Source organism: Drosophila gunungcola, unplaced genomic scaffold (genome assembly GCF_025200985.1).
Source record: "Drosophila gunungcola strain Sukarami unplaced genomic scaffold, Dgunungcola_SK_2 000010F, whole genome shotgun sequence".
Lineage (NCBI taxonomy): Eukaryota > Metazoa > Arthropoda > Insecta > Diptera > Drosophilidae > Drosophila > Drosophila gunungcola.
In genome coordinates, this window is record NW_026453198.1 from 335,632 (window position 1) to 351,404 (window position 15,773).

Below are 15,773 nucleotides of genomic sequence, written 5' to 3' on the forward strand. Positions count from 1 at the left end.
CACTCGTCTCCTTTCGCAATGAATTTTTGCTTCTTGGATTGTCTTAGAGCCAAAGATCCTTAGATGGTCGACAGACGGTTTTTGCTTGTCCACACCTCTATAGGAGTTTTATTGTCCAACGTCCTTGTCTCTGTTTGCACAGCCTACCCCCAGAGGATTAATCTAGGCCGGAAGGCACGATCATACTCCTGGCCATATCAACGAGAGTTCGATTTGCCACTCCGTTGTCTTTTGGTGTGTACGGCACCGTTTATTGCCGTTTTATCCCGTTTTCGAAGTTTTTGCCGACATACTCGCGCCCGTTATCGCTACGAATTGCTTTCAGTTTTCTACCGCATTGACTCTCTGCCAAGGCTACAGAGTCTTTAAACCTGTTGAGTATTTGATCTGACGATTTTAAAACGTAACAAAAACAAAGCGCCAGCAGTCGTCAATAAAGGTCGCAAAATAACAAGCCACACCGGCAGAGACTAGTTTCATTGTCCCACAAATATCCGTATGTTCCAACTCTAGGTTTTCGCGTGCTCGACTTTCTAAGGCTGAAAACGGCTTCGAGATCGACTTTCTTTTTACATGAATTAAGCACTAAATTATCTTTAGCCACAGTCGCCAGGCTGGTTCCTAAATTCCTCGCTTTTCGTTTTTGGGTACATGGAATGATTGGGATTCATGTCGATTGTAAACAATTCGTTGCTTTTTTAGCGATCAAAATGTCTTTATTTTGGTCATCTGTTATAACTGGGCTATAAAGGTTAAAAGTAACCTTGCACCCTTTTTCGACGGCTTTCGACACTGAAATAAAGTTTGCCGGCAAATATTTTACACACAGCACATGTAGAATATCAATTGAAATATTTCCTAACTTGAAACACATAATTCCAATGACCTCGGCGTAAATTGAATTTTCGCCGGCAAGTTGTGTTTTCTTCTTATGAGCTCTAAAGCTTGGGAACTACTTTTTATCGCAACACATGTGCGCCTTCGCCCCGCTGTCAAGACATAATGTAGACTCCGTTAGATTATCACACTTTTTTTTTGCGTCTTACTTGCGCTCCTATTTGCTTTTTGCGAAATCAATACCTGCGGTCTACAGCGCTTCGAGTCGTCGTCTCACATTTTTTGCCTTTCCCCCTCTTCCGTAATCTTAATCTTTAAGTCGGAAAGGGAAGGAAACTGTTCTTTCGTTTCTATTGTTTCAACAAAATTTTCAAACGATTTGCTGAGTGCTAGTAATACCAAAATTATTTAAATGTCTTAACATACATCAATCCCGATTTCTGTTAGCTTGTCCGATAACTCACTAATGTAATTTTGCACACTACTATCTTCATTAAGATTCAATTTGAGCAATTTTCTAAGCATTTGGACTTTTCTTGCAGGTCCGCGGGGTCGGTAAATCGCTGCAAGCTTTTCCCAAGCGCATTTTGCTATGCTGCAGTTTTTTTTTATTATGTTGATCTGTGACGCCTTCACACCGCGCAAGAGTCACAAACAAAACTGCCGCCTCCGGGATCTCTTCATCCGGTTTTATTATTTTTCCGCACACGACAGTCCAATAGTCGTTGTGCACCAAGATGCACTTTCTTTTGCACAGACCATACCGCGTAATTTTCGCGTTTTAAATCACTTTATATTTTCCCACTACTATTATTTTTAACGCTGCTGTATACATACATATGTACATGTCTTTCTGAAAAAATGAAGACATCTAGCAAAATTTTATTGCGAGCAAAATAAATATACGGAACCCGCTATGATATGTGCGTTTGTATGCCCAACAACAACATTGATCTCGCTTTCATACTATTTATCAGTTACTTTAATTTGATTATATTTCCATTTCACACAGTCTTTAATCTTTGTCCTACATGTATTTCTGAAAAATTCAGACATTTATCAAAATTTAACAAGATTTTTTTCGATCAAGAGAAATGTACGGGACCCCTTAAGTTCTGTGCGTTTGTATGCACAACAACAATTACTTTAATACTATTACATGTATTAACTAATTCATTTCAGATTGCTTGATTACTATTAGATTAAAAAGTAAATATAATATATCATAATAATATATGTACATATAGTAAAATGCATCTTATGAAAATGATGAAAGTTTTGAATACTTTTATATTATACTTCAAATTTAAGATCTCATCGTGATAAGTATTAATTAATTCTGTCATATGTATTAAAAGAAAATATAAAATTTAATATATATGTACAATCCATCTAATGAATATGATGCAAAGTTGAATATTTGTAATTTGTTAAACAAAAAAAATTATTCTATTTCTTAAATAAAAAAATCTAAAAATATTTAATATTTTAAATTTAAGACGTAGTATGACGTTACAGAGCGGTAAAATGTATTAATTAATACTTAATACTAATACTGGTAAAAAAACGCATAGTGAAATCAAAAATTTTTATAATTGATTTAGCATAATATTTTCGTATTCGAATCATTTATATAAATCATTGATTTCAATAGAAAACATAGTTAAACTTTCAGTCAATTATAAATATAATTAAATCAAAGAGAATAATATTTAAAAAGATATTCCTCATATTAAAATCAAAGTTTTCCATCCATATTGTTAAAAACTTTCAAAGAAAATAAAAATGTGCAAAGAGGAATTAAGATGAAGTTTGACATCGTAGTTTTTACTATGAAAAGTGGTATATAATTAACATAGTTTAACTAATGTTCTTTCATATTTGATTTAACCATTTAAGCAATTTATTTGAAACATTAACATAATTATTATGAATATGCGTTCACAAAATATGTGTGTGCTCTTTTTTATACATATGCAATTGTTAAACTGCAGCAATATTTACGAATGCTGAACAACATCAACATTGAATTAGTTAAGGCAGAGGAAGAGGAGAGAGAATAAAAGCAAAATGCGCCGAAAATTCTTATTTTCATGTTCATTTATACATTTATGCATTTTTTTTTATACTCATGTGTACAGGAATATACTGAGAAATGTATGTATTGTAATCGCAAGGTCAAGCAACCAAAAAACCAAGATCGCGTATTTGCTTTTCGTTTTTCATTCTTTTCGCTTTTTCTACACCCACACATGCGTGAACAAGAAGCAAATGCAAGGTTGCGTCTGTCCTTTTAATCCGAATTCGTACACCAGTGGTCAAAAATCTATCGATGGACAAACATAATAACAAGCCAACAAAAAACATTGGTTTTCTAGATTAAAATTTAAAATTAATTCGTAAATATAATATATTCCTATATTTTGTATAATGCTTAGGCATGTACAATATAAAGATATAGGAATATGTATTCATGCTGCTATTATGTGCTATTTTTTTAACCTCTACTGTAACATAACGGCATGCGACAAAGTTCGACAGAATTTGTCAATTTTTTTGCACACACTTACACATGTAAAGAATCTTACAAGCCGCGCTGTCGCGAAGAATATCACTTTAAGTTTCACGGTTGAGCAACGCGGACGTCAATTAAAGTGGATTAGGGTTGTGATAAAAAGGTGAGTAATAACTAAAATAACTATTTATTATATTGTTATATAATTATTATATTATTGATACTATTGTAAAACTTATACGTGTGTTTTTTTGTATTTTTATCTTTATTTCTTGTTTTTCTAGGAATTTTATTTTCTTTTGTGTTTATTCTCATCTTTTTATTTCGTTTTATTTGTATCAAGGTTGGAACCTAATGATGACCGAAGTTGTAAGTATAATCTTTTCAATAATTTATTAATTTATTTAATTACAATTATTTTACAGGAAACGGAGTTAATTTTGGGGTGCTCATGTTTTATCAGCGGCGGAAATCCTTGATTCTATTCCAAGAATCGGCACAAAGGCGGAGTTTCGGTCAAAAGTAAGATTTTTAATCAAGTATTTATAGATTTTTGCCAATGGAAAATAAAGGAAAAAGCGATCGAGCTCTGAAGAAAACTAAGTGAAGATAAAATGAATTTACTATATTAATAATGTATTATTTTGTTTTATTTTATATTTTCAAGTTATTTTTAAAATAAATATATATAAATTAACAATATGTCATATTCATTCGAAATAGGTCAATATTAATATTAAATATAAAATACTATTTAGGTTGAACAGAAAAATGTTCAAAACAATGATAGGTTTTTTTTATTGTGAATATGAACTTAATTTGAAATAAATATGTATTCTTATTAAATTGAAGTTTAAAATGGTCAAATCAAGTATGGAAATAGTTACTATGGTTTACTACGCGGCGTATTTAAATTAAATATTTTTAACTATTCTGGCATATTTAAATCAAATACAAAAACGTTTGAATTTACTATGCGCATATATGACATAATCATATTTACTAATTTCATGTGTGACTGTCATTCGTTAGGAAAAATAATTGATTCAATGATGAAATACTTACATTTACTATGTTTTTTTTAGCAGTGTATGTATTAAAACAAAGTAAATGTAATATAATACACATTTAATAATATAATCACTATGGACGGCAGTACATGTAGTGATGATGCGCATCAAGAGCGTGTGCATAGGAGACTACTTTTATATAGCCGCAGAATTGAAAATCTGCTGTGATGGTCCGATCGTGACGACGTAAAACACCAATCGAAAGGAACCGCTAAATGAATAAGAATTGCATACCAAGACTTTAGAAAATTTGATTGGTTGAGCAGTAAGGGCGGTGAAAGTGATATACTATAAAGTGACTGATAAGTGGGGATACTGAGCTTGGTTTTGTAAAATATTACACTTTAAGCCAGTTTAAATTTTATTCAAAATACGCGTCTAATGGCACCAAAGTTATTCAAAAAATACTTATTTTTTGTTTATTTTAAAAATACAAAAGTTTTCTATATCGTTTCTCAATTTCAACAAATTTGAAGACTTGTTTAAGAATTCCGGAATAATTTTTTTTGTATTGGGCAGGTTTTTAAAAAAAAGTTTGTTCTTAGACTTTTTGAAAAACTAGCTTATTTTGCGGGAAATAGCTAAAAACATCTTAACTTTGCCCTGCTATAACTTCTAAAATAGTTAAGCTACAGACTAGTGCTGTATGTCATTAAAAGCTAATCACGTTGCCTGAACATAACTGCTCTAAATAAAATAATTTAAATATTTTTTTCTTTTTTTTACTTTTTTGCAAATATCTAAAAATTGTTACAGTCTATTTTTGTTTTTCTTTTATACGTTTATAGCCCTTGAGAATACTCAACTTTTGGTAAATAAAAAAATTATGCATGAATGTTTTCAAAAGTTATTAAGCCACGAAAACGGCTACTTTTCTCAGTTTGGAGAAGTTAACGCTGCTTAGGCCTGAATTTCCTCCTAAAAGTATCCACCACCAATTTAGTTAGGAAAATGCTGTAAAAAAAGGTTTCAGGTTAAAGGAAGAAACATTTTCATGAAATAATTGTAAAATATTAATTATTGTTTAAGGACACATTCCCTACCCTAACAGCATCATTATGAGAGTCGATCTAGCCATGTCCGATCGTTTGTCCACTCGTTTCTACGCAAACTAGCCCATCCGTAGAAATTAAAACGAGCCGGATCGGACGACTATATCATATCATATTCAAATGGGAAGAATCGGGAAAACATATGAAAAAATTATAATTCGGCTGTTTTTTTAAATTGATTTGAATATACTTCGATACAAACTAACGTTTTATTGTTTCCGAATTACAGTTCTAATTTTATTGAAATCCGACCACGAAATCAAATAGCTGATTGTAAAACATAAATGCATAAAATTATATATTTTAATTTTTAATATAGTTGCAAGGGTATATAAGCTTGGACTTGCCGAAGGTTGCTTCCTTTCTTGTTATTTAAGCTTTAAAGTCTTATCAAACATAGTTCGTAAAAACACAATTGTACTGAAGGATAGGTAAAAGTTTTTTTTGTGGAAACCATGGTCACAATATTGGAGAACTTTGACTATATTTCAAACAAAAACTTCTGATACCAAACAGAAACACCTTGTAAAGGGTACAAAAGTCGCGACGCCGTGCTATCTTCAACATACATATAAAATATCGGATATCAAATTATTTGACGAAAAATGAATAAGCATTCAACTAAATAAAATGTTCCCATTTGTCAAAAAAATTCCTGTGTGCACAAAATACCTGGATGAAGCGGTCCGAATGGAAACATTTAAAAAGTGTAATTGTTTAGTCGAATGCTTATTAATTTTCGACACAAACTTTTATATCAGATTTTTATACCCTTGCAGAGGGTATTATAATTTCAGTCAGCAACGCAGTGAAGGAGACGTTTCCGACCCTATAAAGTATATATATTCTTGATCAGCATCACTAGTAGGGTCGATCTAGCCATGTCCGTCTGTCCGTCCGTCTGTCCGTCCGTCTGTCCGTCCTTCTGTCCGTCCGTCTGTCCGTCCGTTTAAATGCAAACTAGTCTCTCAGTTTTTAAGCTATCTGCATGAAACTTTCCCAAAAGTTGTCTTTCTATTGCAGGTAGTATATAAGTCGGAACGAGCCGGATCGGACGACTATAGCATATAGCTCCCATAGGAACAATCGGAAAAATAAATGAAAAAAAATTATAACTTTGCTGTTTTTTAATTTTTTTTTTAGTTCTTCGACATTTAGTAATGGTTTAATATTTCAGAATTATGGTTTAAATTTTATCAAAATCGGACGACTATAGCATATAGCTCCCATAGGAACAATCGGAAAAATAAATGAAAACAAGAAAGGAAGCAAACTTCGGCAAGCCGAAGTTTATATACCCTTGCAGCTATTGCAAGAATTAAATATTTTTGAAAACATTAAAATTATGATTTACTTGCGTATATGTCTAAAAACATTAAAGCAATGATGATTTGCAGCTCATTATTAGGTAGATATTTTATATAATTTTATTACCGTAAATCGGAAATATTTTACCATTACCATATGTCGAAGAACTAAACAAAAAATTTAAAAACAGCAAAGTTATAATTTTTTTCATTTATTTTTGCGATTGTTCCTATGGGAGCTATATGCTATAGTCGTCCGATTTTTATGAAATTTTAACCTTAATTCTGAAATATTTATCCATTACTATATGTCGAAGAACTTATAGAAAAATTTAAAAACACCAAAGTTATAATTTTTATACCCTTGCAGAGGGTATTATAATTTCAGTCAGAAGTTTGCAACGCAGTGAAGGAGACGTTTCCGACCCTATAAAGTATATATATTCTTGATCAGCATCACTAGTAGAGTCGATCTAGCCATGTACGTCCGTCTGTCCGTCCGTTTATATGCAAACTAGTCTCTCAGTTTTAAAGCTATCTGCATGAAACTTTCCCAATAGTGTTCTTTCTATTGCAGGTAGTATATAAGTCGAAACGAGCTGGATCGGACGACTATAGCATATAGCTCCCATAGGAACAATCGGAAAAATAAATGAAAAAAAATTATAACTTTGCTGTTTTTTAATTTTTTGTTTAGTTCTTCGACATATAGTAATGGTAAAATATTTCCGATTTACGGTTTAAATTTCATCAAAATCGGACGACTATAGCATATAGCTCCCATAGGAACAATCGGAAAAATAAATGAAAAAAATTATTACTTTGCTGTTTTTTAATTTTTTGTATAGTTCTTCGAGATATAGTAATGGTAAAATATTTCCGATTTACGGTTTACATTTTATCAAAATCGGACGACTATAGCATATAGCTCCCATAGGAACAATCGGAAAAATAAATGAAAAAAAATTATATCTTTTCTGTTTTTTAATTTTTTGTTTAGTTCTTTGATATATAGCAATGTTTAATTATTTCAGAATTATGGTATAAATTTTATCAAAATCGGACGTCTATAGCATATAGCTCCCATAGAAATAATAAAAATATATAAAATAACTATCTAATAATTGAGCTGCAAATCATCATAGTTTCAATGTTTTTTTTAGCACATACTCAAGTAAATCATAATTTAAATGTTTTCAAAAGTATTTAATTAATGCAATAGCTGCAAGGGTATATGAACTTCGGCTTGCCGAAGTTTGCTTTCCTTCTTGTTTATATTTTTTTTAATTTTTTATATTTCGTCACGACTTTTTTACCTCGTTTAGAGGTAAACTCCACTAACCGGTCGAATATCCTTCCATCGCCTGCGGCCTTCCTCTTCAAACTTTTCAACGAGGTACGAAGTATACTCTGGTAACTTTCCGAAAAATTTGAGAGAGACGTTCTTTCCCAATATTCATTCTCTCAATTTTTTAGTTTTGAGGAAAATTTCTTCCTTGATTTTGAAAATTTTTTTTCTTGATAAGAAAAATGTGCTCCCAAAAAACAAAAACACAATTAAACAAAATTCCTCTAAATTCCAAAATGTTTTTTCTTGATAAATTGTGAAGCTAAAATACTGAAATACAGCATATTTGCTCTTGGTTTTTTCGTTTTCTAATTTTCTGAGTCTACCTGCAGTTAAGAAGTTACATGGGTTTCCTTGGTCAAAAAACGGTCTATTTTCAAAAGTTTATTATTTATTTTGTTTTTTAATGGTTAATAAAGATTTTATGAAACATACTAAAAAAAATTCAATACTTGGCGATTACCACGCCAATTCCGGAAAAAAGGTCTCTTTGCAAGGATTGCTTATTTTTTTCAAGATCTTCTGAAAAAATTATAAAATACATGTTTTAGCTAAGACCATAAGCTAGGTGTTCAGCAAAGGAAAAAAAAAATTTATTTTATTTTTGACAAACATTTTTACAAACAAAATGCGAATATTAATGAAAAAAATACATCGTTTTATTACGATCGGTTGAGTAGTTCGCGAGAAATTCGAGAAAATCGCGTTAAAAGTTACAAGTAACAATAAAATTGGAGAGCGAGCGCATAACTTTTCAAAGCTGTATCTCCAAGACTATCATTCGGATAAAAAATGTTAGGACAATATTTTAGAGATGGTATAGAATTTTAAAACAAAATAAAAGAGACACTTTTTAAAAGAATATTTTTCGAAAAGTTTCATCCAATTACAAATTGCTCAAACACTGTTTGCGCACTCAGCGCTTGTATTTAAATCACTAGTTGTAGGGCGAGAGCGGGAGCCAATAAAGCTTTCGTCTGTTCGCTCTTGCGAATTCGCCCCGTCTCTCGCCACCGTAGCATAAGTTAGGTTCTTAGAGAAATTATTGAAATATAATTGTTAGTGATCAATCGAACGTCATCGTAGCCACTCCTTTTCGTCGCGCTTTCGACATAGTTTTCACAAAGTTTCGCAAATTAAAATCGTCTCGAACTACTGCGTTCACAAAGTTTTCGCGTTATTAATACAAAATAGTATTAAATTTTTCATGGTGACCCCGACGTGATTAGCAGTAGAGTTCGCGAGTTTTAATTTTTTTTTCGGTGAAAAACTATAAACAATACCAACTAAATCGTGTCGGTTCGGCCAATAAATTAAATTCAATAATTTCGTCGCTGGAAATTTTCTGCCGTTCTTGAAGTTGCGCCTGACGTTTCGCCAAATTTAATTGCTCAATTTGCTGCTGCCGCCAAATGGAAGTCAAAAAGGAAGTTGCAATTATCAAGTCGGCCATCCAGGTATAGAGTGCCAAAAGTTGAAAGTTAATCTGTGGCGTTTTGTCAATTGTGTTTTGGCCCATCTTTCAACTTTTTGCATTCGTGTAAAAATCGGTAGATAGTCAGCATTCTAACCAAGAAATAAATATTTGCATGTACTAACAACCAAAATTCTACAGTAAACATAATATATTTCGAATTATATGTGAATCGCTTTGGCCAAAAAATAAGCAATAAAATACTCGTCGTCGACCCAATTAGTGCGAACTTAATTCCCCCAACTTTCGTCGTAGTGAGCACCAATTTGGGGTATAAATAAAATAGCTGGAAAAAAGTGCAAATTGTGAAAAGTGTAGCTCTCAGAAAATTAGCGGCAATAACTTTCGCCGCAGTTTGTCCGAACATTTCCCGCGCTTTTCAGAATTTTCCGCGCCTTTCCAATTTTCCTGCGCTTTTCATAATTTTGCGCGCATTTTGGCGTCAGGCTTATATATTCGTTGCCCTTAGTTATCGGTCAGTGTATCATTCTTCGTTAGCATTTGCATAGGAAGAGCCGCTAGCCGCGTACACATACACACGCACACCGACACCGCTGCCGCTATTTCGAGTTATCTTTTGTCGTTTTCGTTCTCGATCGCTGCAGCAGTGCTATTTTCGGTCTGCCTAAACGTTTGTTCGTTTTTTTCGGTACGCTTGAGCTTGAGCGGTAGCTCCCCTACAATGCATGCGTGCGGCATATACTGTCGCAGGGTTTATATAAAAAAAAAAATATAAAAACCCTATTTAGATTTTTCGCTGTAATTCTCTCGGCACTTAGCTCCCTTACACCGTGTGCGATCGGTATATTACTCGTTGATTTTTATTATATTATTTAACAAATATATAATTTAATAAAAATAAATATTCAACACCTCTTCGATACCAACCAAATAAATACAAATAAACGCAATGGCAACTAAGATATCGAAGAGCTTAAACACCAACGAGATGTTTGCATGAAAAGTATTAACAGAACTTATCGCCACTTAAAAGAAGCTAAATTATCTATAAATCCGGTCGAGCTTGAGTGTCGATTAGAGATTCTAAATACGCACATTGAAAATGCTTCACTTTTGCAAAACCAAATAAAAGTGAAAGATACAAAAGATGTATACCGCGAAGAGTTGGAAAAGAGGGCCGTAATGACAAAGTCATTGCTGATTTCAATTTTAAATAAGTCCAAAAAAAATAATATCGAGAAATCCGCTCTGCCAGCAAATCACCCGCCTCAATGCCGTCTGCCGAGCGTTGCTCTCCCAACTTTTAGCGGAAAACACTCAGAATTTAAAAATTTTATAAGCCTTTTCGAAACTTTCGTTGACAAAGATGACACTTTACATGATATTGAAAAATTCAATCATTTAATTTCGTGTTTAGCTGGAGACGCTTTAGGAACAGTAAGGGCCTTCAAGTCACTGCGGAAAATTATCCCAAAGCCCTTGCTAGCCTGAAGCGGGTGTACGATAATGATTGTCTTATTTTTTTTGACACTATATCGACACTTTTTAATTTGCAAAAAATTTCCCAGCCTTCAGATACAGCCTTGAGAACCCTCATCGACACGGTCACAGCCTTGTATGACTCCTTGCTGTCTATTGGGGATGATAGACGCATTACTAATGCCATTTTAATACATCTGGTAATGAGCAAGGTCGATGCAGGAACTAAAAGAAAATGGGAAGAACAGTTAGATTATACTTCGCTTCCACTTTGGAGCGAATGTGAGGCGGCCCTCAACAGGCGATACCAACACATGGTAGCAGAAGAGGCTTCCAAGCCCAAAACTGTTCAGCAGACCCAATCTAACCCTAAGAAGAATGGAAATAGGAGTTTTTCGTTTGTCGCTGCCAGGAACGACTCTGTTAACTGCTTAAGAAAGGGTCACTCTGTCAAAAAATGCAAATCGAACAGATGTAGAGTGTGCAATTCCTCACATCACACTTTGCTACACATATATGCCCCAAACACAAATCTCGCGTTGCCACCTCCTTCTCAGCCCACTGCTCATGCAGGAGTCTCCATCCACTTCGCATGTTTTGCATGCGAATGCATCGGATCGAGTCATTCTTGCAATTGCTGTTGTGAGCGTCCAAACAAAAAGCGGCGAGTTTGTATTAGCTCGAGCGTTGCTCGACTCTGGTTCACAAATAAACTTTGTAACCGACGAGCTCGCTCAGAGGCTCAAAATTACAAGAGGGGACGTGTGCATGAGTAAAAACGCTGAAAAAATGGTACATCTCAGCTGCCAGGAGGAAGCGTTGGAGTCAATTGACACAACCCTGCAGAAATTTTGGTCTGTGGAGGACTTGCCGCTCAAGGCTAAAGTCCATACTCCTGAGCAACAACTCTGTCAACAACACTTTGAGAAAAGTACTCAAAGATTGTCGTCCGGTAGATTTTCGGTTCTTTTGCCGTTCAAATTTGACCCAAATAATTTTGGTTCGTCGTACGAAGTTTCGAAACGTAGATTTTGGTCGCTGCAAAGGACCCTTCGCTGAAGAAGCTGTATCTTGAATTCATGGAGGAATATGTTTCAATGGGCCACATGTCCCCCACCAATGACAAAATTCCAAATGCTCCGCACTTTTTCATTCGGCACCAATGCGTTCTACGGTCACAAAGTACTTCAACTAAGTTGAGAGTAGTTTCCGATGTATCGAGCCGTACTTCCACGCAGGTAGCGTTGAATGACATCTTGATGGTAGGCCCAACTATCCAAGAGGAGCTGTACTCGACTCTGCTTCAGTTTAGAATGCATAAGTTTGCCCGTGCGGCGGACGTCAAAGAGATGTATCGCCAAGTGATGGTGGACGAAGCTGACCGAAACTTCCAGCTCATAGTATGGAGACGAGATCCTTCCGAGTCCCTAAAAATCTTTAATTAAACACCGTTACATATGGAACTTCGTCAGCACCCTTTTTGGCGAGATGGCGCAAGCAACTCATCCAAAAGCCGCAAAGGTCATTCAGAATGATTTTTATGTTGACGATTTGTTGACTGGCGCCTGCAAAGTCTTCGAGACGAAGTTTCTCAGGTCTTGCAAGCGGCAGGCTTTGAATTGGCAAAGTGGTTTTCAAACTGCCCAGAGTTAATGCCACTTATGGCAGACTCAGACGTAACTAAGACCCTTGGCGTGGTTTGGTTATCGGTTTGCTCTGGATCTTTGCGCGACAAAGCGAAATATTTTGTCGGTGACTGCTCGACTTTTCGACCCACTTGGCCTCTTGTGTCCTTTGGTCACAAAGGCAAAGATGTTGTTGCAGGAACTGTGGCTTCGAAAATTAGATTGGGACGAGTCGCTACCGATCCAGTTGCTTACATAGTGGGAGACGTTTAAAGCGACGCTTTAAGGTATCGCGATTCGTCAACACAGATCCACAAATCCCGATTCAAATATGTGGTTTCGTTGACGCTTCCATGCGAGCGTTTGGAGCGTACATCTACGTTCGTACTGCTGAAGGTTTGAAAATGTCTTTATTGACCGCCAAATCGAAAGTAGCTCCCCACAAGACAAAAACTTTGCCTCACCTTGAGCTGTGTGCAGCTTTAAGCAGATCTCTATAATCGTGTCAGGCCATTGCTAAATTGTCCCATTGAGTCGAAAGTTCGAAAGTCAACCCAGCAGACATAGTGTCAAGGATGTGACGTAGAGGAGCTTACAACGTTCATTTGGTTCGGTGGATGTTTGTTCTTGCTAGACTTAGAAAATTATTGGCCTGTAAATAAACATTTCGAACTGCCGGCTGATGTTATGTCGATGGAGCTACGCAAATGGCCAATAGCTTTCGTAGTCAGCCCAGAGCCAAATTATTTGCTTCGTCTCACCTGAAGCGTCTGAGAGTGTTCGAGTGGGTTTCTCGTTTTATTCAAAGGTGCAGAAAGGTGTCGAAGACCTTTGTAAAATGTATTTCGCCAAGAGAACTGGATTTCGCTTTTGAGAAAATTGTTGAAGTTATCAAATCTCACGGATTCAGGGACGACATATGTAAAATTCGGAAAAATAAACCGGTAGCAACGAATATTCAAAAGCTAAACCCTTTTCGTCAGGAAAATAAAATAGATGGGTGTTCCTTGCTATGAGTTGGGGGTCCGTTATTGAATGCTCCTATCCCGTACGAAGCCAAATTACCGTTGTTGCTGTCTAAAAGCTCACAGTTCGTCAGATCCTATGTGTCATACCTGCACGTTACGAACTGTCACACTGGCCCACGAGCTCTTGTAATTCGTCTGCGCGAGCAAATATGGCTAGCTAATGCTCATGAAGTCTGACGACGAACAGTTCGGTCGCTGCAAGCCGCAACTCTTGACGCAAATTTGAGGAATTTGCCAGCAGATAGACTTCGAGCTCTCCGCCCGTTCAATATTTGTGGCGTTGATTTTTGAGCTCTCTTCAGCACAACGTATCGTATCCGTGTTAAGCCACCATACAAGTCGTAAGTGGCCTTGTTTGTCTGTTTTGCGTCCAAAGCGGTCCACTTAGAATAAGTGTCTGACCTAACCACTGATGCCTTCTTGTTGGCATTTCAAAGTTTCGTGAGTCGTCGCGGGATTCCGGAGAAGGTGTGGTACGACAACGCCACCAATTTCGTCGGCGCAGATCGCCACATGAGAGAGTTCCGAGCCCGTCTGGAGGAGCAGGGGGGCGGTATCGAAACATTCGCATCAAAAGAAGGATGCGAATTTGCGTTCATACCGCCCAGAGCACTTCGGCGGACTATGGGAGGCAGGTGTGAAGTCTGCAAAGCACCTGTTCCTTCGGACGGTAGGCCAAGACCTCTTGACCGCGGAGGAGCTCGGAACTCTGCTCACCAGCGTGGATGCCGTGCTCAACTCCAGGCCCCTCGGCGCTCTAAGCAGCGACCCAAACGACGGCGAGGCCCTGACCCCCGGGCATCTGCCCATCGGCGGCCCTCTTCTGGCCCCACCATCAGCGGCGCTCCCGGACCAGATCAGCCTGACCTGCTTGCGACGATGGCGAGGTGTCTCGTCTCTCAGGCACAGGTTTTGGCAGCGATGGTCCCGGGAGTACATCTCCAGCCTCCAGCAGCGGTCCAAGTGGCACTAGGGGGAGCCCAACCTCGTCGTGGGAGCACTCGTCGTCGTCGCAGAAGACAACCTTCCGCCCCAGCAGTGGAGGATTGGACGAGTAGTAGCGGTGCACGCCGGCGCCGCTAGAAAGGTTCGCGTGGCGGACGTCAGGACGCAGGACGGCGAATATCGGCGAGCTGTCCACCGACTGGCCCTGTTGCCCGTTCTGGGCTGAAGGACGTCGTCCCTTCAGAGGGGGCGGTGTTTGCGCACTCAGCGCTTGTATTTAAATCACTAGTTGTAGGGAGAGAGCGGGAGCCAATAAAGCTTTCGTCTGTTCGCTCTTGCGAATTCGCCCCGTCTCTCGCCACCGTAGCATAAGTTAGGTTCTAAGAGAAATTATTGAAATATAATTGTTAGTGATCAATCGAACGTCATCGTAGCCACTCCTTTTCGTCGCGCTTTCGACATAGATTTCACAAAGTTTCGCAAATTAAAATCGTCGTTATTAATACAAAATAGTAATAAATTTTTCAAACACATTTTTTAAAAATCAATTTGTTTTACATCTTTCAACACCTACTTGTATATCGAGATCTCTGTGTACCAAAATATTGGTTTAAAAAACCGTTGCTAAAATGTTGAGTAAGTTTTATATGTTTAAGCCCCATATTGCTAGATTTTAAAATTTTTATCGAACTGGGCTTAACAGGAGCCAATTGTCAGTACTTTTGGATGGTTTGCTTAAAAAGATATTAAAGGACAGTTTTACCCATTAACACAGCTAAAAATAGCTATTGTAAATTACATTAAGCCTAGCATGAATAAGTTGGTTATTACAATTTTTGGAAAAATGGGTAATTCTTTTACAAACCAAGCAGATTTTGAAAAAAAATATATATTCTAAGCTAATGCTTACGGCTGCTGTTGCTTCAACATTAGTGCTCAATGGGCTAGGAAATCCCAATCCTCTCGGACTGCTCTGTTGTCAAACTTCGCCATGACTTTTAACGCAAGAAATTAATAAACTGTTGTCATCTGTTACGAAAGATTTAGTGCGCTACAGACTTTTTTAATTAATTTTTGAATTTAAACCAGAGCAGAGACTGGCGGTTCCATAGTCGATAGCTCAATAAATTAG

At 36.5% G+C, this 15,773-nt stretch overlaps 1 protein-coding gene across 7 annotated transcripts in view; it reads left to right on the top strand.

The window, feature by feature from the left end:
- The window catches only part of LOC128263668 (scavenger receptor class B member 1), a 294,139-nt gene that overhangs the window by 53,520 nt on the left and 224,846 nt on the right, over window positions 1–15,773 (top strand). Inside the window, exons 2-3 of one of the 7 annotated variants that reach the window (XM_052998746.1) lie at window positions 3,696–3,721; window positions 3,778–3,874. The exons of the other annotated variants lie outside the window; for them this stretch is intronic. The gene's annotated coding sequence lies outside the window, so the exon portion shown is untranslated. The remainder of the gene's footprint in view (window positions 1–3,695; window positions 3,722–3,777; window positions 3,875–15,773) is intronic. 7 annotated transcript variants of the gene reach the window in all.